Below are 16,881 nucleotides of genomic sequence, written 5' to 3'. Positions count from 1 at the left end.
CCACCATGGCCATCGCCCACGAAGGACTTTCCTCACTAGGGTAGATCTTCACGAAGTAGGCGATCTCCTTGCCCTTACAAACTCCTTGGTTCAACTCCACAATCTTGTTGGAGGCTCTCAAGTGACACCTAACCAATCTAGGAGACACCACTCTCCAAAAGGTAATAGATAGTGTGTTGATGATGAACTCCTTGCTCTTGTGCTTCAAATGATAGTCTCCCCAACACTCAACTCACACTCATAGGATTGGATTTGGTGGAAAGCTGATTTGAGTGGAAAGCAACTTGGGGAAGGCTAGATATCAAGATTCATATGGTAGGAATGGAATATCTTGGTCTCAACACATGAGTAGGTGGCTCTCTCTCAGAAAATGAATGCTGGAAGTGTAGGCACGTTTTGATGGCTTCCCTTACGGATGAAGAGAGGGTGGAGGGGTATATATAGCAACCACACAAAATCTAACTGTTACACACATTACAGCAAACTCGGTTGGATCGGATTAGAAATCTCAGTCGGACCGATTCAGTTCATATGTGACCGTTAGATGATTTCGGTGGAACCGACTCGCTCATCTCGGTGGGACCGAAGCATTACAAAAAGGAAACATAGAGTTTGTATTGCAGACTCGGTGCGACCGATTTGCCTATCTCGGTTAGACCGTAATGTTATGAAGGGAAACAGAGAGTTTGCAATCCCATCTCGGTGAGACCGAGATCCCTATCGGTGAGACCGAAAAGACTAGGGTTTCTGGCAGTGGCTATATCAGTTGAACTCGGTGGCGCCGGATGAATCAAATTGGTAGGGCCGAGTTTGACTTTTGGTTTTGGACATATGTGGATATGAGAAAGTGGTTGAGGGCTTTGGAGCATATCACTAAGCATTTTGAGCAAGCAAGTCATTAAGCAACACCTCATCCCCTTTTAATAGTATTAGCTTTCCTATAGAGTCAATGTGATCTTGGATCACTAAAATAGAAAATGTAGAGTCTTGGACTTTTGAGCTTGAGCCAATCCTTTGCCCTTAGCATCTTGAAGGGGTTCCACATCCTCTTGTCCATGCCACTCCACTGTTGAACTTATCTGAAATAAATTGGATGAATGTATTAGTCCCACAAGAGATATGTTGACATAAATTTCCAAGAAGGGTCTTCTGGAGTGTGAGTCAAAATAGGTTTGGTCCTTGAGTCACAGAGCAAAGCAGCACATAGAATATGATGCTGATAGAGGATAAGAATCATCGAGTGGAGCTGGAACAAAGTGTGCAGAATGCAAGTAACAAAGTGTCTTCATAGTATTGAGGTTGGCTACACCTATTTTATTTCTTCGGTTGCACCAAAGAATTTTAGATTGACCAAAACAAGCAAACCATTTTGTCCGAGTTCATCACTGAGAAAACGCTTAGTCACCTCAGCTCTCTAGGCAAGTAAGATCTCACAAGGATTTGCAATAGCTGCAGGGAAATGCAGAGCAGAAATAAAAGAAATAAGTCTAGATGAAGTTTTTTTTGAAAGGGGAACAAATATGCATGATACAAAATGCAATAACAAGAGGAAACACTAGAGAACTTCATCTAGAATAGGTCGGGCGACAGATTCACCTATGTTAGAGTATATTGACTTAGGAGTCAAGTGAGGACACTTGATCATAGGTCATACTCATCGTTTAAGCTCAAAATGGGGTTGCCATTTTTCGTTTAAGCATCTTGATGTATTCTCATCTTGTTGAGTTGCTTTGACCCATGACTTGGTGTAAAGCTTCTCTAAGATGGAATAACATACCTTGGGTGATGGTGTTGAACTTGATCATGTACTTGAACTTGTGTGGATGCTCAGTGTTGTTGTAATTCACTTGGAGCACCACTTGTAAATGAAGTTCATCTACCTACATGAGTTAGCATTGCAAGGAAGAGCACTTGTGTATCCAAACTGACAATCATCTAATTTGATATAGAAATTTGTCAAAGGATATATTTGAAGGATTTCATGCTTCCTTGTCTTCAACCACCGTAAGGTAGAGACTTGGTGATGTAGAGATTGCTCAAGATGTGAGTGAATTGCAATCTCATAGATTTAGATCCATCCAAGTACCTACAAGGGTTAGATAACATTCAAGGGTGCAAATGTATCCAAGATATATGATTATCATCATAAGAGAAATATCAAGTAATAGTCATCTCATCAAGTGGTTTAGTGAAAATATTGGCCAACTGCTTTTCGGTGCGAACATGCTTAAGGTTAATATCACCCTTAGAAACATGATCTCGAATAAAATGACGAACTTCAATGTGCTTAGTTCGAAAATGTTGCACGGGATTGTGAGCAATCTTGATTGCACTTTCATTGTCACAAAGCAAAGGCACATGTTTCACATATATCCCATAATCTTTAAGACTTCGGGTCATCCAAAGTAATTGAGCACAACATGATCTAGCGGCAATGTATTCCGCTTCGGCGGTGGATAAGGATAGCGAGTTTTGTTTCTTGGAGGACCAAGATACAAGAGATCTACCAAGAAATTGACAAGTACCCGAAGTGGACTTTCTGTCAACCTTGTCACCGGCATAGTCCGAGTCGGAGTAGTCAACAAGATTAAAGGAGGCCCTCTTCGGATACCAAATGCCAAAATTTGGTGTATGAATTAAGTATCTCACTATCCTTTTAACGGCCTTAAGATGACACTCTTTAGGGGCCGCTTGATATCGTGCACACATGCACACACTTAGCATGATATCAGGACAAGAGGCACAAAGATACAATAATGAACCAATCATAAAACGATAAACCTTTTGATCAACGGGTTCACAATCTTTGGTCAAGTCAAGATGTCCACTAGTAGGCATGGGCGTTCTCATACCTTTGCATTCTTGCATATTGGACTTCTTGAACACGTCTTTGGTGTACTTCGTTTGAGAGACAAAGGTGCCTTCCTTAGTTTGCTTGATTTGCAAACCAAGAAAGAACTTGAGCTCACTCATCATCGACATCTCAAACTTTTTGGACATAAGCTTCCCAAACTTCTCACTAAAATGAGGGTTAGTTGATCCAAATATAATATCATCAACATAGATTTGGCACAAAAATAATTCTCCATTAACCCTTTTAGTGAAAAGAGTAGACTCAATTTTTCCAATATCAAAGCCTTTTTCAATAAGGAACTTGGTCAAGCATTTATACCACGCTCTAGGAGCTTGTTTAATACCATAAAGAGCTTTGTGAAGCTTGTAAACATGATTGGGTTTCTTAGGATTAACAAAGCCAGGAGGTTGTTTAACATAAACTTCCTCCTCAATTTCACCATTTAGAAACGCACTTTTAATGTCCATTTGGTATAAAGTGATATCATGGTGATTAGCATAGGCAAGTAAGATGCGAATGGACTCAAGTCTAGCAACGGGGGCATATGTCTCACCATATTCCATACCTTTGACTTGAGTGTAGCCTTGGGCGACGAGACGTGCTTTGTTGTGAACCACTTGTCCATCTTCATCTTGCTTGTTGTGAAACACCCATTTGGTACCGATGATGTTGTGGTTGTTGTCGGGCTTCTCGACCAATGTCCACCCTTGGCTTCTCTCAAAGTTGTAGTTCTTGGTGCATTGCGTTTATCCAATCTGGATCTTCCAATGCTTCTTCAACCTTCATAGGTTCAATGCTAGAGATGAATGAATAATGTTTGCAAAAGTTAGCCAAACGAGATTTAGAGTGAGTGATTCTCCCGGTTTGGATCTCATTGTAGATTTGATCGACGGGATGATCTCTAGCAACTCTTGCTCGAACTCGTGAGAGATTTTGCTTTGATCGGGGTAGAACATCTTCTTCATCATCTTGTTCTTCTTCTTGGCCTTCATAGTTGTTTACATTGTCGTTCTCTCGTCGTGGTGGACAAGGAGGTTGATGCGGTTCATCTTGGTGTACTTCCTCGTTTTCTTCATCTTGGTCTATCCCACTTGTGGATGCTTCCATATCAACTCTTGGTTCACCTTGTCATGAGGTAGAAGCTTCCACTTGGACGGATGAGGTACTCTTCTTCACCTCCGTTGGACAAACTTTGCCAATAGACAAGTCTTGGATTGCTTCCGAAGGATCTTTATCTCCTACATCAATTGGCAATTGCTCTACTTGCGAGCCGTTAGATTCATCAAACTTCACATCCACCGTCACTTCAACCTTTCGGGTGAAATTGTTGTAGACACGGTAAGTGTGAGAGTTTGAGCCAGAACCAAGTAGGAAACCTTCATGAGATTTAGGAGCAAATTTAGAACGACGATGCTTATCAAGAATGTAGCACTTTGAGCCGAATACTCAAAGTATCCAACTTGGGGTTTGTTACCGGTGAGGAGCTCGTATGCTGTCTTGCCGAGTAGCTTGTGAAGATACAAGCGATTTCTCGCATGACAAGTTGTCTCAACCGCTTCCACCCAAAAGTTCTTTGGCGTCTTGTACTCATCAAGCCTCATTCTCGCCATTTCGATGAGCGTCCGATTTTTCCTCTCAACAAATCCATTTTGTTGAGGTGTGTACGTAGCCGAGAACTCATGTGAAATCCCTTCTTCGTCAAGAAAGGTGTCCACATTTGCATTCTTGAACTCCGTTCTGTTGTCGCTGCGAACCTTCTTGATCTTCACTTCAAATTTATTTTGGGCCTTTCTAGCGAAGTTTTTGAAGATCTTGGACCTAGGATTTATCATCAAGAAAGAACACCCACGTGAATCTTGAAAAATCATCAACTATAACTACACCAAATGAGTTTCCACCCAGACTTTTATAAGCATTGGGACCGAAGAGATCCATGTGAAGTAGCTCGAGCGGTCTCCTTGTGGTCATGATGTTTTTCATGGATGGCTTCCTCCAACCTGTTTTCCTGCTTGGCAAGCGCTGCACAGTCTATCCTTATCAAATATGACATCTTTAACACCAAGGATATGATCACCTTTAATAAGCTTGTCTAGATTTCGCATGCCCACATGACCTAACCGTCTGTGCCACAACCAACCTTTAGAGGATTTAGCAATTAAGCAAGTTCTAGGTTGAGCCTTTTTAGTGAAGTCAACAATGTATAGATCACCTTTGCGTATATTGGTAAAAACCATTTTATGATTATCTCTATGAAACACTTGGCAATCTACTTTGGTAAATAGGACATTGAAACCGAAATCAGCAAGTCTAGATACCGAAAGTAAATTATAGCCAAGAGATTCAACGAGCATGACATTTTGTATGGAGCTATCATGTGAGATGGCCACCTTACCAAGGCCAACCACCTTACCCTTTGAGTTGTCACCAAAAGTGACATACTTTCGAGGGCCGTTGTTTTCAGCAAGCTCACCAAACATATCTTTATCTCCGGTCATGTGATCGGTACATCCACTATCAAGGACCCATTCCTTTCCTCCTGCCATGTATCCCTGAAGATTTGCCATAAGACCAAAGTGTCTCATTGCATCATCAAGATCATAGTCACTATCATCATCCTCATCATAATATCCATGTTCAACATCGTCATGTGATGGATCAATTCCTAGAGAGGGTGATTCGTTAGACAAATGATTTTGACAATAGTCATCTTTATGAATTCTAATAGCTTCAGAAATAATATCGCTAATGATTCCAACATTTTCTTTGGCACGCATAATATTTGTAAGATCAAATAGACAATCACCAAACTTAGGATCATTGGAATTCATCTTACTCAACGCAATAGACTTATGGAGAATTTCATCTAGATTTTGCAAGGAATAATTTGGAAATCGTTCCTCAAGAAATTTCCATATAGTGTAGGCACATTTAAGAGTAGGCAAGCAACCAATCAAGTTTCTAGGCAAACCTCTAGTGATAAGATTAACAGTTCTAAGATTGCGAAGCATGTCAATTAACTCATCAAGAGTAGGATGCATAGGATCAACATGAGGTGCACAAGGATTAGTAATGTACTTGTTCAAATGATATTCATTGAAAATCACAAGCATCTCATTTTTCCACTCATGAAAGTACTCTCCATCAAGTGTAGGCACTCTATGTCTAAGACTCCCCAAAGTAGACTCATCCATCTTCCTCCAATGGTGTTTAAACCAAAGCAATGGAGACCAATGCTCTGATACCAATTGAAAGGATCGAAAAGAGGTGTCTAGAGGGAGGTGAATAGACCCTTAACACACAAAGTTGGTAGTTTTTACAGTTTTCAAGTTTAGGTGGAGTTTAAGCATAGGTATAACCAATCACAATACATAGAAAGCAAGCATGCATAGAGTATATGAGCAGCGGAAAGTAAAGCATGCAACTTGCAAGAAAGTAAAGGGATGGGATTGGAGTATGCAAACGCAATTGGAGACCCGGATGTTTTTGGAGTGGTTCCGATAGGTGGTGCTATCGTACATCCACATTGATGGAGACTTCAATCCACGAAGGGTAACGACTGCGTGAGTCCACGGAGGGATCCACCCACGAAGGGTCCATGAAGAAGCAACCTTGTATATCCCACCATGGTCATCGCCCACGAAGGACTTGCCTTACTAGGGTAGATCTTCACGAAGTAGGCGATCTCCTTGCCCTTACAAACTCCTTGGTTCAACTCCACAATCTTGTCGGAGGCTCCCAAGTGACACCTAACCAATCTAGGAGACACCACTCTCCAAAAGGTAATAGATGGTGTGTTGATGATGAACTCCTTGCTCTTGTGCTTCAAATGATAGTCTCCCCAACACTCAACTCACTCTCATAGGATTGGATTTGGTGGAAAGCTGATTTGAGTGGAAAGCAACTTGGGGAAGGATAGAGATCAAGATTCATATGGTAGGAATGGAATATCTTGGTCTCAACACATGAGTAGGTGGATCTCTCTCAGAAAATGAATGCTAGAAGTGTAGGCATGTTCTGATGGCTTCTCTTGGGAATGAGGAGAGGGTGGAGGGGTATATATAGCCTCCACACAAAATCTAACCGTTACACACATTACACCAAACTCGGTTGGACCGGATCAGAAATCTCGGTCGGACTGATTCAGTTCATATGTGACCGTTAGAAGATTTCGGTGGGACCGACTCGCTCATCTTGGTGGGACGAAAGCGTTAAGAAAAGGAAACAGAGAGTTTGTATTGCAGAATCGGTGCGACCGATTCGCCTATCTCGGTTAGACCGAAATGTTATGAAGGGAAACAGAGAGTTTGCAATCCCATCTCGGTGAGACCGAGATCCCTATCGGTGAGACTGAAAAGACTAGGGTTGCTGGCAGTGGCTATGTCAGCTGAACTCGGTGGCGCTGGATGAATCAAATCGGCAGGGCCGAGTTTGACTTTTGGTTTTGGACACATGTGGATATGAGAAAGTGCTTGAGGGCTTTGGAGCATATCACTAAGCATTTTGAGCAAGCAAGCAATTAAGCAACACCTCATCGCCTTTTAATAGTATTGGCTTTCCTATAGACTCAATGTGATCTTGGATCACTAAAATAGAAAATGTAGAGTCTTAGAATTTTGAGCTTGAGCCAATCCTTTGTCCTTAGCATATTGAAGGGGTTCCACATCCTCTTGTCTATGCCATTCCACTGTTGAACTTATCTGAAATATACTAGATGAAAGTATTAGTCCAACAAGAGATATGTTGACATAAATTACCAAAATCACCCAGGGAGCACTTGTGCTTTCACCAATACAATGGCAAATTGTATAGGTGCACTAGTTCGGCAAAGAGATGGTGATAAATGTGTAGTATGGATAGTAGATATGAGTTTTTATAGTGCGAACAATAAAAAACAACAAGGTAGTAAATAGTAAAACGAAGCACAAACGGTATTGCAATGATGGAAAATGAGTCCTAGGGTGCATACTTTCACTATTGCAATCTCTCAACAATTCTAACATAGTTGGATCATATGATTATCCCTCAGAGTGCAATAAAAAATCACCCCCGAGTTCCTATAGCAGAGAACAAAAGATAGAAATTGTTTGTAGGGTGAGAAACCACCTCAAAGCTATTCTTTCCGATCAACCTATCCTAGAGTTCGTACTAAAATAACACCATGTGATGCATATCAACAAACTCTAATGTCACCTAGATACCCCAATGTCACCGCGAGTACCCATGAGTTATTATACAATATGTATCAAACAATTTCAGATTCACAATACTCAATGTACTCAAAGAACTACAAGGGGACTGATACGTCTCCGTCGTATCTACTTTTCCCAACACTTTTGCCCTTGTTTTGGACTCTAACTTGCATGATTTGAATGGAACTAACCCGGACTGACGTTGTTTTCAACAGAACTGCCATGGTATTATTTTTGTGCAGAAATAAAAGTTCTCGGAATGACCTGAAAATCCACGGAGCAACCTTTTGGAATTAATAAAAAATACTGGCGAAAGAATGGGCACCAGGGGGCCCACACCCTGTCCACGAGGGTGCGCCCCCTGCCTCGTGGGCCCCCTGAAGCTCCACCGACCTCAACTCCAACTCCATATATTCATGTTCGGGGAGAAAAAAATAAAGAAGAAGGGTTCATCGCGTTTTACGATACGAAGCCGCCGCCAAGACCTAAACTCTCTCGGGAGGGCTGATCTGGAGTCCGTTCGGGGCTCCGGAGAGGGGGGTCCATCACCGTCGTCATCATCAACCATCCTAATCACCAATTTCATGATGCTCACCGCCGTGCGTGAGTAATTCCATCGTAGGCTTGCTGGTCGGTGATGGGTTAGATGAGATTTACCATGTAATTGAGTTAGTTTTGTTAGGGTTTGATCCCTAGTATCCACTATGTTCTAAGATTGATGTTGCTATGACTTTGCTATGCTTAATGCTTGTCACTAGGACCCGAGTGCCATGATTTAAGATCTGAACCTATTATGTTTTCATGAATATATGTGAGTTCTTGATTCTATCTTGCAAGTCTATAGTCACCTATTATGTGTTATGATCTCTTAACCCCGAAGTGACAATAATCGGGATACTTATCGGTGATGACCGTAGTTTGAGGAGTTCATGTATTCACTAAGTGTTAATGCTTTGGTCCGGTACTCTATTAAAAGGAGGCCTTAATATCCCTTAGTTTCCAATAGGACCCCGCTGCCAAGGGAGGGTAGGACAAAAGATGTCATGCAAGTTCTGTTCCATAAGCACGTATGACTATATTCGGAATACATGCCTACATTACATTGATGAACTGGAGCTAGTTCTATGTCACCCTATGTTATAACTATTACATGAGGAATCGCATCCAACATAATTATCCATCACTAATCCAATGCCTACGAGCTTTTCACATATTGCTCCTTGCTTAGTTACTTTACCGTTGCTGCTGTTACAATTACTACAAAGCTGCTACTTTTAATTTTGCTACTGTTACCGTTACTTCCATACTACTTTGCTACTAAATACTTTGCTGCAGATACTAAGTTATCCAAGTGTGGTTGAATTGACAACTCAACTACTAATACTTGAGAATATTCTTTGGCTCCCCTTGTTTCGAATCAATAAATTTGGGTTGAATACTGTACCCTTGAAAACTGTTGCGACCCCCTATACTTGTGGGTCACCAAGACTATTTTCTGGCTCCGTTGCCGAGGAGCATAGCTCTATTCTTTGAGTCACTTGGGATTTATATCTGGTGGTCACTATGAGGAACTTGAAAGACGAAAGAACTAAGATTTATCCCTCAACTACAAGGGGAGGTAAGGAACTGCCATCTAGCTTTGCACTTGATTCTCATTCTGTTATGAGTAAACTTGCAACACCTAAACCTGCTTCTACTATTAATTCTGATATGTCACATGTTGTTGATGATGCCACTTCTTCTATGTATGATACCTATGATGAAACTACTTCTATGCTTGATACTACTGTGCCATTAGGTGAATTTCTTGATGAACAACTTGCTAGGGCTAGAGAAAATGAAATTATTGAAACTTATAATATTGATGAAAGTGATGATGAAGGTTCTCCCCCTAAATATGAATTGCCTGTTGTGCCTGAGGGTTATGTTATGGATGAAGAAACTGCTAGAGATTTTCTTGCTTGCAATGATAGATCTGATCTTAAGAAATTATTAGCTAAGCTGAAACAAAAGTCTCTGAATTCTAGAATGAAACATGACCCTGCTTTTGCTACTTCACCTATCTGTGTTACTGATAAGGATTATGATTTCTCTGTCGATCCTAAGATAATTACTTTGGTTGAATCTGATCCTTTTTATGGCAAAGATTCTAAAACTGTTGTGGCACATCTTACTAAATTGAATGATATAGCCACCCTGTTCACTAATGATGAGAAATCTTGCTACTACTATATCCTTAAGATATTCCCGTTCTCATTAAAGGGTGATGCTAAAACTTGGTTTAATTCTCTTGATCCTGGTTGTGAGCGTAGTCCCCGGGATATGATTTATTACATCTCTGCTAAATATTTCCCCGCTCATAAGAAACAAGCTGCTTTAAGGGAAATATACAATTTTGTGCAAATAGAAGAAGAGAGTCTCCCACAAGCTTGGGGGAGGCTTCTCTGATTACTTAATGCTTTGCCTGATCATCCTCTTAAGAAAAATGAAATACTTGATATCTTTTATAATGGACTAACCGATGCTTCAAAGGACCACCTGGATAGTTGAGCTGGTTGTGCTTTCAGGGAAAGAATAGCTGATCAAGCTGAATTGCTATTGAATAATATTTTGACTAATCAAAACAATTGGACACTTCCTGAACTAACTCCTAAGCCAACTCCGAAGAAAAAAGGTGTTCTATTTCTCAGTCCTGAAGATATGAAAGAGGCAAAGAAAACTATGAAAGAGAAAGGTATTAAAGTTGAAGATGTTAAGAATTTACCTCCTGTTGAAGAAATACATGGTCTTGATAACCCGACACAGGTAGTAAACGTAAATTCTCTCTATAGATATGATAAATTTGAAATCCCGTCTACTAAGTTTGCTAGCCGATGCTTGGATGAATTTGATGACTTTATGGCTAAACAAGAAAACTTCAGTGCTTATGTTAGTAGACAATTGAAAAGTAATACTTATATGATTGGACACTTGAGTGATTATATGTCTAGAGTTAAGGATGAACTTAAACTCACTAGTAAACATGCTTCTATGGTTACCACTCAAGTAGAACAAGTGCTTAAGGCTCAGAATGATTTGCTCAGTAAATTAAATAATAATAAACATGACTTTGCTGTTAAAGTAGCAACTAGAATGGTTAAAATGACTTAAGAACCTTTGTATCCTGAGGGCCACCCTAAGAGAATTGAGCAAGATTCTCAGAGAAATAATGTTGATGCACCTAGTCCTTCTAAGGGGAAGAAAAAGAAAAATGATAGGACTTTGCATGCTTCTAGTAAACCTGTTGCTGACACACCTGAGAATCCCAATGATATTTCTATTTCTGATGCTGAAACACAGTCTGGTGATGAACATGAACGTAGTGATAATGTTAATGATAATGTTCATGCTGATGCTCAACCTAGCAATAACAATGATATAGAGGTTGAACCTGGTGTTGATCTTGATGACCCACAATCAAAGAATCAACGTTATGATAAGAGAGACTTTGTTGCTAGGAAGCACGGTAAAGAAAGAGAACCATGAGTTCAGAAACCCATGCCTTTTCCTCCTAAACCATCCAAGAAAAAGGATGATGAGGATTTTGAGCACTTTGCTGAAATGATTAGACCTATCTTTTTGCGTATGCGTTTGACTGATATGCTTAAAGTGAATCCTTATGCTAAGTACATGAAAGATATTATTACAAATAAAAGAAAGATACTGGAAGACGAAATTTCCACCATGCTTGCTAATTATACTTTTAAAGGTGGAATTCCTAAGAAACTTGGAGACCCAGGAGTACCAACTATACCATGCTCCATTAAAAGAAACTATGTTAAAACTGCTTTATGTGATCTTGGAGCCGGTGTTAGTGTTATGCCTCTCTCTTTATATCGTAGACTTGAATTGAATAAGTTGACACCTACTGAAATATCTTTGCAAATGGCCGATAAATCAACCGCTATACCTGTCAGTATTTATGAAGATGTGCCTGTTGTGGTTGCAAACATTACTATCTTAACGGACTTTGTTATTCTTGATATTCCCGAGGACGATAGTATGTCGATTATCCTCGGTAGAACCTTTTTGAATACTGCAGGGGCTGTTATTGATTGCAACAAAGGCAATGTCACTTTTCATGTTAATGGTAATGAGGATATGGTACACTTTCCGAGGAAACGACCTCAAGTTCACAGTATCAATTCTATTGGGAAAATACCATCGATTATTATTGGAGGTTTTGAATTTCCTCTTCCTACTGTCAAGAAGAAATATGATATACTTATTATTTGGGATGTTCATATCCCCGTTGAGGTAACCTAGTGTCGTTTCGAAATTTCTCCGGTTTCATGCAATTCGGAATGAATTCGTTAACAAGACTTGATCAACCTTGTTAGTGGATTCCTTTTGATGAGCCTGAGATGGATGAAGTTAGAAGGCACAACCTTCTATACCCTCCTTTTACTTTCTATTATTTAGATTAAATAAAGTAAAAATAGTATTTTCTGTCTGATTTCTGAATTATCCATGCAATAAAAAACACCCCGAAAATAAAAGTTCTCCAAATGCCCTCAAAATGAAATATGATTTTTTCTGGAATATTTGAGAATTTCTGGCACTAAGAATACAACAGGGGGAGCAAGCACCTGGCCACGAGGGTCCACGGCGTGCCCTACCCCCTGGGCACGCCCCCCTGCCTCGTGGGCCCATGGTGGCCCCCTCCACTTATTCCTGCACCCATGCTTCTCTTCTTCCTCCCAGAAAATTCACTATCCAGCTCAAGCACGATTTCTAGCTCATCTTGCTACCATTTTCGATCTCCTTGCTCAAAGCTCCATTCACAAAACTGCTTTGGGGGGTTGTTCTTTGGTATGTGACTCCTCCAATGGTCCAATTAGTTTTTGTTCTAGTGCTTTATTCATTGCAAATTTTTGCTACTTAGATGACCCTATTCTTGAGCTTGCATGTTAAATTTATTTGGTCCCAAGTAGTTCTAATGCATGATATAGTCTCTAGGCACTTGTGGGAGTAGTTGCTATCAATTTTGTTAAGTTTGGTTCACTTTTATTTTGAGTTACTAAAAAATTCAGAAATTTGCAGAAAATGATAAAGAGATTTTTGAGGGGCTCTTCTAGCCAAAGCTCGAATGATAAACAAAGTAAGGAGAATAAAAAGCCCAAATATAATCTCCCTCGCGTCGCAGAAGTTCGACCGTGCGGATGGCCTTGTGATGAGTTCCTGAGAGCAGCTGGGATTCATGATGATTTTTATTCTTTGGCTGATAATGCGGGCCTCACCGACTTCCTCCACGACCAGCTCGAACAGTATCTCTCACTCACCAATACTTTTGTGCACAATTTTTATTTTCATGCTAAGAAATCACCACCTTCGATGGAGTTTCATTTATATGATGAGATTAGGGAGATGCCACTATGTGAATTTTGTGTGGTTTACAAGATACCCTTCGGGGTCAGCATAGAGGAACCACACAGTAGAGATGTCAATGGATTTATTGATATGATTACTGTAGGGGAAACGAGGAAGGTTTCTGATGCAAGAATCAGTAGCACACACTTTCCTGTTCTAAGTTACTTTGCAATATTTGCTAGTAGATGCTTAATTGGTCGCCGGAACTGTGGGAACCTTAGTATTCCTGATATGATTATTTTGTGCCATGCTCTATTCCGTGATAACACTGTTAGTTTAGTCGCCATTGTTGCTGAAAGATTAATCCTGAACCGTACAAAGGGCCCCTTCTTCGGAGGCATCTATGCTTCACACCTTGCTAAACACTTTAGGATACCTATCAGGCATTATGAGAAAGAGGAAAAGCTGATGCCCCCTACCTTTCTAGATTATAAGAGTATGGTAGCACATGAGTTTATTGTTAAAAATGATGAGAATAAGCTTAAGTACAATCTCAGATTTCATAAAACTCACAGTGAAATTATTATCTTGTCTGCACCCTCTCTGTTTGACTTAACTGCAGGCACATACCTCGTCTTGCCGGAGGCTGTTTACGCATACCTAGTGATGAGGATACACCTAGGGTAGGGTCACAGGCCTGACCTATACACCCTACCCAAGGTCACTACCCTAGAAGCAAAGAAGTCCAAGAGACAACAAGGGATATCTAGTGAAAACGTCGAGTGCACTCCACTCGACCAACCATATCACTCGGGTACCCCTCCTTCCTGATGTCACTCGACGATGCAAGGAACCACTCGACCTATTGAAGACCAGGAGTCACTCAGAATAGCAACGGGCAAGTATTCACTTTGTAGTCTTTAAGGTCATTAAAGGCACTTAAGGCTGGCATTACCAGTAACGCCCCAATCTTTATGTACATTCAACCCTCTGTAACGGGGGATGGCTGGGGTCCTGGCACACTCTATATAAGCCACCCCCCTCCTCTGGGACAAGGGTTCGCACCCCCTGTAACACCACACGCATATAATCCAATCAACCGCATCCGAGCACCGAGACATAGGGCTTTTACTTCCACCGCGAAGGGCCTGAACTCATAAACATTGTGTGTACAACTTCATCATAGCTGAGATCTTGCCTCTCCATACCTACCCCCCATTCTACTGTCAGTCTTAGGACCACAACAGTTGGCGCCCACCATAGGGCAGGCTGCGGTGGGTGAAACATGCAGTGGCTCATCATTCGACCACCCATAAAGTCGCGGCAATCAAGCCCGATGAAACTCTCTATGGCATGTTCGATCTGTCGACTGGCTCCGTTGAGACCGCATCCGAGTGCGATAGCAGCGACCCTGTGGCTGAAGTTTTAATGGTAGACGGACCGCATAGTCCGCCTGGCTTCCGCCGCGACAACGGTGGTCATGGTGGCGGCGATCCGTCGCGCATTCACGAGGAGTACCGCCCCGAACCTCTCTCTTCGCAGAAAAGAGAAGAACTTCGTCGCCGCAACATGGATGCACTTCACACGCCCATTGTTGGGGAAACCCCTGAGGCTTGGACCTTGGAAGAGGTGCGCTTGGTCAATTTGGCTGAGCGTACTCACTGGAGAACCTTCAGCATGCACTCGACGAGCGTGCTCGGGAGCGGATCCTCGAGTCCAGTCGACGACAACTTTTTCTGCCTCAACCTAAGGTATACGGCACTCCGATTCAAAATCTCACAGCTGCGGCCCGTATAGCAGAGTCAATTCAGCCTTCCTAGTCGGAGGCTGGTAGAGGTTTGATGCAGATCCGGGCCTTACTCCGGGCAGCAGGAGAATAGAACATAGCGGTGTCCCAGTCGCGGAACAGGATTTATAGCAGGTCCGTCGTGGCAGATACAGTTTAGTCGGCCCACAGCCCAAGATCGCCCCTGCGGGATGAAGGTCGTGGGCATCAGCAGGATCAGTACAAGAACCATGGGCAATACGATCACCGACTCGGCTGTGACGACCGTCGTCGGCTGCCCACACCTCCTCCGAGGAGTGGGTCATATATGCCTCGGCAATGCGATGACAGACACCTTCACAGTGGCGAGCGTAGAGTACCGTTTGACCCAAGAGAGCCAGGCTTTGATGCGAGATCTATTCTCGTTCAAGGTCTAGTCGACCGAAATGGAGCGCACAGAGAAGACCTTTACTGAGATCATCCGACTGGCAACAGAGTTCATGTTTCAGGTCCAGAATGTTTCAGCAGAGCCATCGGAGCTACAGTGATTGTCGTGGTTCTAAGTCTGACAGTAGAAAGGGGGGTAGGTATGGAGAGGCAAGATCCTAGCTATGGAGTAGTTGTATATGCAAGGGATTTACGAGTTCAGACCCTTCTCGGAGGAAGTAACAGCCCTACGTCTCGGAGCCCGGAGGCGGTCGACTGGATTATATGCGTATGAGTTACAGGGGTGCGAACCCTTTACACTGAGGAGGGGGGTGGCTTATATAGAGTCTGCCAGACCCCTCCGGCCCTCAGTTATGCAGGGTTTAAAGTACATTAAGGCCTGGCGTTACTAGTAACGCCCTACATAAAGTCCTATCATGACCATAAAGACTACTTAATAACAGACCGTTTGGGTGCAGAGTGACTCTAGATCTTCTGGCGGTCAAGTGAGTGGCTTCATGGTCGAGTGTCTTTGAGTCCGTCGAGTGGAATCCTTCCAGGTCGACTAAAAGGTAGTTTCTTCTAGAGATGTCCTTGGGAAGGGTACTTTGGACAGGTCCATGACCCTACCCTAGGTACATGGCTTCGTCAGTGATTCCTCCCAACTTCAGGTTGGCGACTGGAGTCAGCAAGTTCACTGGAGAGTCCAAGCCTGAAACTTGGCTTGAGGATTACCGAGTGGCTGTGCAGATTGGTGGCGGAAATGATGAAGTGTCCATGAAACATCTTCCTCTGATGTTGGAAGGATCAGCCAGAGCATGGTTGACTCAGTTAGCCCCGGGCAGTATATTCAGTTGGGAGGAGCTTGCCCGAGTATTTGTCAGAACTTTTGAGGGAACTTGCAAGTGGCCAGCAGGATTAACGGAATTGCAGCATTACGTACAGAAACCAAGTGAGACTCTAAGGGATTACATTCAGAGGTGGGCCACTTTGCATCACATAGTGGAAAATGTATCTGAGCACCAAGTAGTGTGCGCCTTCAAGGAAGGCGTTAAATATCCGGAGCTGGTCCTGAAGTTCAGTCGGACTGGAGATATGTCCCTGACTCGGATGATGGAAATAGCCACCCGGTACGCTAACGGAGAAGAAGAGGATCGACTCCATAGTCGAAAGGGTAAACCAGTCGGCCAGGACACCGTGGAGGCAATTCCAATCGGAAAATAAGGCTGAACCTGCAACGCCTGGTGAAATTGCGGTAGTAGTTTAAAGGAAAACCTAAAGGGCCCTGGACCCCTAAG

Source organism: Triticum aestivum, chromosome 1B (assembly GCF_018294505.1).
Source record: "Triticum aestivum cultivar Chinese Spring chromosome 1B, IWGSC CS RefSeq v2.1, whole genome shotgun sequence".
Lineage (NCBI taxonomy): Eukaryota > Viridiplantae > Streptophyta > Magnoliopsida > Poales > Poaceae > Triticum > Triticum aestivum.
This window is presented reverse-complemented; position numbering follows the sequence as displayed.